Source organism: Ceratotherium simum, chromosome 2, assembly GCF_057802395.1.
Source record: "Ceratotherium simum simum isolate JZ-2026a chromosome 2, ASM5780239v1, whole genome shotgun sequence".
Taxonomy (NCBI): Eukaryota; Metazoa; Chordata; class Mammalia; order Perissodactyla; family Rhinocerotidae; genus Ceratotherium; species Ceratotherium simum.
In genome coordinates, this window is record NC_141901.1 from 34,769,944 (window position 1) to 34,778,675 (window position 8,732).

The window sequence follows — 8,732 nt, forward strand, 5'->3', positions numbered from 1 at the left end:
TTCTCTCCGCCGTCGCCCAGCAACCGCTGCAGCGGCTGCAGCACGACCGCGGCAAACTGAAGGTCGCAAAGCACCGGTTACCGTGGAGACAGGAGACCTGGATAGGTACCAGAATCGTACAGTGTTGTCACCGCGGCGACAGGAGCTGTGCGAGGTCAACAAAATTCCTGAAAGATTGTTAACCTTGGAAAGTCGGAGGACAGCCAGTTCCTCAGAAGGACCCCTGTTATCTAAGCTGGGAACTGATTTGGGATTATGACGTTTGACGTGCAGATGTTGCTCTGCGGGGGCCAGTGAGGGACCGTGTACTTTTGGCTTCGCGTTTCTAATTCGTATACTGACCTCCCCAGGGATGAGCTAGGAAGGAAAGACAGAAGTCAGAGGGTGAGGCAGTGAAAGTGAACTGAGCACTGGCCTGGGGGCTTTGGTCCCAACTATGCCCCTGACTCTCAAAGTGGCTGTTTCCTAGGCCTCCTCAGCTTTCTCGTTTATAAAATGTGCTGTTGGTTTATCCCTTAGGTGTCTTCCAGGCGGTCGTTCTCTGGCAGACTTGAAGGTCCTGAGTGATTGGGTGGGAAGGTCCTTTCCGCTCTGGCCACTAGAGGGTGGTAGAACCCAGTCTCTCAGGGCACATTGTAAGAGCGTGTGTGTGTCTGTGTGTGTCTGTGTGTGTCTGTCGGGGGTGAGGGGAAATACTTAAGGCGTACTTCACCTTCGAGAACTTTCCACTACTGAGTCCTAGGAAGAGTAGTTCCTTATTTCATCTTGCCTCATAGGCTCACACAACAAGGAAACTGAGGTATTGTGGCATCTGGAACTCAGGATTAAAGGGCAGGGAGTTTCTCCTGATAAGATCCAGGGCAGAAACTGCCCAGCCTTAGAAGCTGGATGGGGGTGAAGTGGGGGAGGGGTGAGAAAAACAGACTCCTGCCCCTCCTTGGTATCTTCCTTTTATTCAAGCCTGAGCTTCTTAACTCTATTTCTCCAGGACCCAGTGAAGAAAGAAGAGGTCCAGATCCAAGCTGTCTAGTTTCAGCTATAGGAGGAAATGAAGACAGATTTCTACTCACAGCACAGCTAAGGTGGGACAGAAACAAGACTTGTGTCCCCCAGGGCTGGGCTGTAAACGGGAGTGATGACTGTCACTTTTGCCTTTGGTTTCTACACATCAACTTGATCCCCATCATACTCAGAAGTTGAGGCCATAGAGAGAGGCCAGGGTTGCACTGGGCATGGACAAGTAATTCAGGGCTCTGATGGCACAGCAGGGCTTTCCCCCTCCTGATCCTAACTCTTGGTCCTCAGGGAAAGCAGCATGGGGAGGGGATGGGCAAGAAGGCACAGTTAGAAAGACTGGAGAGTTACCAGGACCTGTTCTCCACCTGTACCTTTAAGCTGAGACCCAATAATAGTTTTGAAAGTCTCTGCCCACTCAACTACAGCTTTCCCTGAGTCTGACAAGGAGGATCCTCAATTTTCCCAGATCATGGTAAAAAATCTCTACAAAGTCACTAACTTGTAATGTCCTTGGCTGAAATCTGAAAGCCAGTCTTCTTCCTAAGGCTTCTGACTGGCTAACCTCCCAACAGCTGGATTCAGATCTGTCACACTCCTAGGATTCAGGCAGGAGCTGCCTAGTGGGTGGGGTCATTTTGCTTAAATCTTATTGGCCTATATACCCATTTTAGGCTGTTGCTTTTGCCTAAGTCTTTAGCTGTTCTGCCAGACTCATTTTTTGCCTCTCCTGGATAGAACAGGAAACTCCCCACCCCAGGGGCCTTTCCAGCTCCTCTCTCCCAGCTTTGTTTTCCTTCTCCTTCCAGCTTCCACTGTGACTCTGAGTCCTCAGCAGTGCGCATTTCACTTGGTCATGGAGCCTGAACTTCACATACTCCTTGGCTGTACCCCCTCCAGTTCTGTACCCCCTCCAGTTCCACCTAGTAGCCAGAGGCATCTATCCATTGCTCCTCCAAATATAGACCCAGGGGGAGGAGCTGCCCAGGATTCCTACCTCCCCTCACTAGTCTGAATCAAGCCCATATTTTGGAGCAGGCAGAAAAGAATCCAGGAAAAATTAAAAAAGAAGAAGAAGAAAAGAGAAAGAGAAAGAAAACAAGCTGATCTGCATTTGTATGACACATTCTTCACGCCCCAGGACAGCATCAAAAGTGGTCTGCAATGACCCTGTCAATGATACAAAAAGTGGAAGGGCATTAAGATAGAGTCAAGGGGAGACTTGAGAGAGGTAAGGAGAAGGGCAACCAAGGCTCCTCCTCTGGACATGCTTTCACTTACTAATAATATCCAGGGATAATCTCTGTCCAGGAAGAGGGTGGGGGCAGATCATCCTGAAAGTCTCATAATCCTGACATGATCCTGTGAGTTTGGTCTCAGTTGGCCATTTCTGGCAAGCAAGGATCCCTACAGCCCAGATTCCCAGTCTTAGATGTCTGTCCCAACCCCAAATCTATACCTCCTTGTCTCAAACCTTCACAAAACTCTTAGTCGCTTTTCTCCTTCCTGTAACCCCATTTTCTGACCCTGGAACCATCATCCCTGGTTCTCAGCATTGTTCAGTACACACAGAAAGCCAACGGTTGGACTTGAGGGGTCTTAGTCACACTCTCAAGACTCCCTCAATTCCCTCTGCGTACATCTCCCAGGCTGTCCCACCCGTCAGCCCCTCTCTCTGGCTCTTTCTCTATTGTCCTTTGACTCTTCTACATTTTTCCCACAGCTCATTCTGGCCAGTTGACTTCCTGGCCCCATGCCTTTCTGGCCCCAATTCTAGCTCTTGGCTCTCAGCTCAGCCAGAATAAGGACATGGACAAACAGAAGGACAGAGGAATGACCAAGGAAAGAGACTGCAAGAGGTCATACCTTGAGAGCTCCTCTGACTGAGATGTGATCTGGAAGGAGTTTGAGAGAAAGGTGGAACTGTAAGCAGACTTGGGGTGAGGGGAGTGGGAATCAGGCAAGTTAGAGAATGATGGAGAGATGGGGTAAGCATGGGGAAGAACTTGAATTTTGGGGGGACTTGGCAGTATTAAGTAGGAAAGTATCCTTGGGTCATTGTTGAGTGGTCAAAATTGAAGGCAGAAGAGGGAAGTACCTGAGTGATCCCAGCAGTGGGCAAGTAGGCATCCAGAAATTTCTCTTTAGGTCTTTCTGTCTCTGTTTCAGATTTCATCCCAGCTTCTTTGTCTCTTTGAGTTACTCCTCTTCATTAACTCTGTGTGTGTGCGTGCGTGTGTGTGTGTGTGTATGTTTGTATCCCCCTCGCTCCCCGTATCTATCTTTCTCTAGGGTTCCACTTATCTCACTGTGCTGTGAGATCTGTCTCTCACCATCTCTACTGTTGTGTTTCTGTCTCTGGGTATGCCCTTTTCTCTCTTTATCCCTGTACTGCTGAACAGAGCCAACCATCTGACTTTCCTGGAAAGAGCTTTGGGACTTTCCAGGAGTGGCCAGGCTTCTCCCCTTTGGCTGTATTCTGAAACCATAGAACCAGTTTTGGGGTCCCTGGGCACAGTCATAGGGTATTGATTACTGATGAGGACCTGAGTGAGCGTCAACATATGGGGCTTTTTCAGGGAGTGGGATTTCCCCAGAGAAGACTTTAGAGCATGGAGGCCTGGGCTCGGGGAGGGAAGCAGCCTGGCAAGGGGAGGTTAGACTCCAGTCTTTGTTCCTCTACCCTTTCCTTATGGCTCATGGACTGGTGCTTCCTGATCTTGCTAATTATCAGAGGCAGGGGAATCTTGCTCTGTTTCTTGATTCCTAGCTCTTCTTCTTTTATGCCACTTCTAGAATTGAAGGAGAAATTGAGGTTCAGAAAGATTTCAAGGTGAGGCTGGTGGGGGGTTACTAGGGGTTCCTGCGAGGAAGGCACTGAAGTTCATCGTGGGGGGTGTGGTGGGAGATGCTCAGAAGGGAGTCAGGGGCATGCTCTACTCGACTTCCACCCTGCCTCTCCCAAGGAGCAGGACTTACCTCCTCTGTCCTCATCTCAAAGGCTCCCAACCTCACTGTCTCCGGGACTGAAAACTGATGCAGGACGGGGTCCAAGTTTCCAGGTGCAGTGGAAGCAAGGCCAAGAACTGGTCCTGCTGCAGCAGGGCCTTGGGGACATCTTAAAATTGGAAGACCTGGCCCCTGCTTTCCAAGACCAGGCAGAGACAGAGCATGGGGCACTTGAGACTAGGGCTCATCTGCAGCTGCACCACATCCTGGCCTATGACCAGGGCAACTACACCTGTCTGCTGAGCACTGAGCACTGATGATGGAAACAGGTGGAGCTGCAGGTCTGAGGTGACTTTGGGTCCTGGTGGAGAGAAAAAGGAGGAAATTAGGGTTTACGAGAGGGAGAGGTGAATACTCCTGGGCCATACAGAAGGAGGATTATGCTAACAGATTTCAAAAGAAAATCTGCCCTCAAATTACAGGAATCCCCAGTTCCTACCAATTCCCCTACTTGCCACCTCCCCCTTGTGTCCTCTCAGCTTCTGCTCTAATGTTGTCTAATGTCTTCCCTCAGGGACCTTTCAACACTTGCCCTCTCCCGTCAGGGTCTTCCCTACTGTTTTCCCTGCACTCCCACCCCTTCTAGGCTTCTCACAGCCCCTGGGTCTCATGGTATCTTTCTTGATCCACAGCCCCATTTTTTGCTCTGCAGCTGTCCTGTCACCCCCAGTGCCCAGTCCAAGGATGATGCTTGATTGTAGGGCCTCAGGAGGCTTTCCCCGGGGGAAGCGGAGTTGGGTGATGGCAAGAGCTCAGGCTGATGGCCAGGAAGGAGTTCGTCTTTGGTTTGGAGAGGAACCACACCCTCAGCATCCCAGCTGAGAAGCTATAAAGGCCAGGTGTTACCTGCAGATGCCCCTGGTGATGCAGGCTCTGTGGGCTGGCCCGGGCCCTGGGGGCTGCCTCCATGTTTCCCAACAGGTGGGCTCCCCGGGAGAAGCCTGGCCCTTTCTGTGGTTGGGATGGAGATGGGAGAATACAGGGGAGCACAGTTTGGGGTCCTCACTAGAATCCATTTTCTCATCAAATTCTCAAGACCCCGCCTAACCTTTCCTCCTACCTCCTCTTTGCTGCTACATCTTCTGCTGCCGTTGTCACCACCTGGAGGACTCTGATTTCCACCAGGGCTCTTACTCTTGTCCTAGACCACCCAGGGCCTATTTCTAGACCCTTCTAAAAATGCTAGCCCATCTAGAGACACTTGGTCAAAGAATAAAGGCATCTGCCTCTTAACCCATGTCCTGGTCCCTGATTTCATGGTTGTGTATTTACAGAAGCTTGGTGAGTTCATGGGGTGAGAGCAAGGAGGAGGGGGCTCTGCACACAATGGCCTCCTGAGAAACAGGGCCCAAATGTGCCTTATGTTCAGCTCTCTCCTCCCCTGGGTGGTTCACTCCAGCTTGGGCTCTTTAGGAACAAGCTCAGGGGGCTCCAAGGGATGTTGTTAGGCAAGCAGGAAGTGTGATTGTCATTAAAGGATGGGGCTGGGTACTGGGATCAGTGGGCCCGCAGGATAGGCATATAGAACAGCATAGCACAGAGCAAAGTTTAGATGGCATCTCTTGAAAAACAGGATGCCACCATCCTAATACTGGACACAGTGAAGCTCCAGCTGGAGAGGAGCAAAGGTGTTTTTCAGTGGAGGAAAAGCTGCTGGAGCCCCTGTTTTCTTTATGGGGACCCTCCCCAGCCCTCCATGGGTGAGGAATGTCCTAGGGAGAAGCAGGAGTGACCTTGAAGTTTCTACCTGAAATAGCCTTGGTCCTGGGGGTGGAATCAAGTCCCAAATCAGAAATCCCCCACCACAATGTCAATCAGCCCCCCAACACCTTTCTATATAAACCGCAGAAACCAAGGCAACGAGCAGATCAGGAATAGCTTAATATCACAGAGAAACAAAGCTGTGTAGAAATGGATCGCACACATCTTGTCCACACCCCTGCTTCAAACTATTTCCATTCTGATTTATTATCCACTCTCATGTCTCCCAAAGCCCAAGGGTTTCCCCCAACCCTCTGACTCTGCTCTGACCTGAGATCTTGCTGCAAACAAACAAGATATTACTTACCAAAGAGCACTCTCATTTACTCCTACCCCAACCCCATCCTCCTGACACACCACCCCCATCCCTTCACACCCTGACCCACTCCCTCCTTCCCCCACTCACTCAATCTGACCCTCACTCTCACTCTTCTTCTCCTCCACACCACCCCACCTATTCTTGTCCCTCCCTGACTCACCTCCAAGTCCCATTGACACAAACAAAAATTTCAGCACAACCCACTCCAACCGGTTTGGCTTAGGTGTGCAGCCTGCCACGGGGACAGACACGGGTTACACGCGGATGCTTGGACACATGGAGATAATGAACATCTGCAGATATGCACACAGAGATAGTCCTGAGTATGGGCATGGCATGTATACTTACAGAGACATGTAGGGAATGCATGATGGTGGGATACGGTGTGTTATAATTGTTTATGTTTGTCTCTCATGATTGAGGGCTCCTTAAGGTCAGGGACCCAGGCGTTATGTGTCTCTGTCCCCTCCCTGGAGCCTGGCACAAAGTGGTGCTCACTAAATGTCTGTTGAATGAACTAAGGCATGCGGGCATGCACACAGTGATGTCGCTCAGACAAATACACGTGCTAAAGATGCCACCTTGGCTTGAATCGTTCCCATTCTTAGGGCCCAGAATGTGGGTGGGAGGAGGATAGGTACTGAGGCATGAGGGGAATGGGGGTTCAATGAGGGAGAAAGTGAAAAGTCTGGAAAGTCTTCCCCAACCAAATAGTTTCTTCCAGCCCTAGCCCTGGAGTCTGCCTTCCACAGGCTTCATCCTAGAAGAGGGCAGGAAAGGCCTATGTATGAGGGCAAATTCCCCAAGAGCACAGCCCTTGTGAGACACACAGGACTGAGGGTGCAAGGGGACAGAGGGATTGGAGATAGATAGGTATTTGTTAGATGAGGAGGAGAAAGACTCCTACCTCAAGCAAAGGCCTGGAGTGGGCTGCCTGGCTCAAGTGCTCCCTCTCAGGCCCAATGGTGCCCTTAGTCCTCAAGGCCACCTCTGTTGTTTACAAACACCAGAACATACCCATGAAAAAATATTGGGTAAATCATAAAAAAATCCCGGGTTTAACACCACCTGGAGAGTCCTGCCTCCCTCAGTGCTCCACATGGCTAGAGTTTGGGATGAGTGATTGAGGGTCCCAACCAGGGGCTCACACACTTCCTGACGGGTAGCGCTGTGGAGAGGTAAGGGTATGTTGTGAATGGGAAGGCCAAAGGAGACTTAGGGACTAACTGCTTTCCCAACCTCATGCCTCAGTTTCTCCTGTGGTTTCTTGGACCAGGAGGGATGAATCCGTGGGAAGGAAAGGAGCTCCTCTGAAGCCATGCGATAGGATCCAAGGTGTGATAACTATAATTATAACACAGGATTCTCCCCCCGCCCTTTCCCCCCAGCCCTACCCCACCCCTGCCACAATGGATCTCAAAGCAGCATTGAGGTGGGGCTGCTCCCCTGGCCTAGGTGGGGAGCTGAGTCCTCAAGAGGGGAAAGGGTTCACCAAGGCAGAGATGGAGAGAAAATGGGGAGTTTTGGCATCCGGCCTGGCCCTTGAGGCTACTCCTGACCTATGAGAAATAGCCCGCGAAGAAGAGGTCACTACCATGGTCATGGCTGAGAATTGGGATCTAGAGCCAGAGTTGGGGTCATGTCCAGAGGCAGGGTTAAAGTCCGGGTCACAAACAAGGTCCAGGAGAGTCAAGATCTCCACTTCACTAACCCTTTTCCATACTGACATCCATTCATTCATAAATTCATGCCTTCAACAAAATGTATTCAGTCCCCATTAAGTCCTGTGGATTGTCCCAGCACGGGTGACTGAGACAAGATCCTAAAACAAGCCCAACTTTCAAGGAGTTCACAGACTACAGCTCTCGTCTTGTCCCTCAATTTAACACGTTTACTGAATCCCTGGCATGCAGCAGCCTTCAATCAATGTTTCTTGAATTGAAGCTTACAATTTAGTTAAGGAGATAAGATGTGCACAAATTATGAGTACAGAAGCTATAATAAAGGGACTAGCAGAGGCTGAGGAAGAACAGAAGGGAGAAAGATTAATTTTGGCTGGGAGGAGCTGAGAAGTCTTCGTGGAAGATGTGGCATTTGAGGTCAGCTTTTAAAGATGAATAAGGTTTTGACAGGTAGAGTTGGGGGCTGGGTGTGTGCGCAGAATATTCTACATGAAATGATTTCCCTTACTGCTCTTGATTCCTCCTTCCTGCCCCTCTCCAGACAAAAGGGTGCCTGCTGCAAGATTTTAACCCATATTTTTTTCTTCTCTCGTGTGTCTCTCTATTGCCCTGTGTTTTTAGCCCTAGCTGATCTTGCCCCTCCCCTTCGCTCAGTTTTCAGGGAGTTCAGAGTTGTCCCCCGTCCTGTGGCTCTCCCAGAGAGGCCAGTAAGGTTTTGTGTAACTTGATGGTTACATTTTATGCATCCAAAATGAAAACACATGGTCTTGCAAGTATAAGAATACTTACAGGAATATGGGGACAGAATATTTGAAATCACGATTGTCCTTGCAAAGTCCAGACATGTGGTCTTGTTCAATGACCTTGGATAAATGGCTAAAGTGACCATGGAGATGGTGGAAAGGAACTCCTTTCCACTCAAGGAGTGCTGATGCACTTTTGGGACT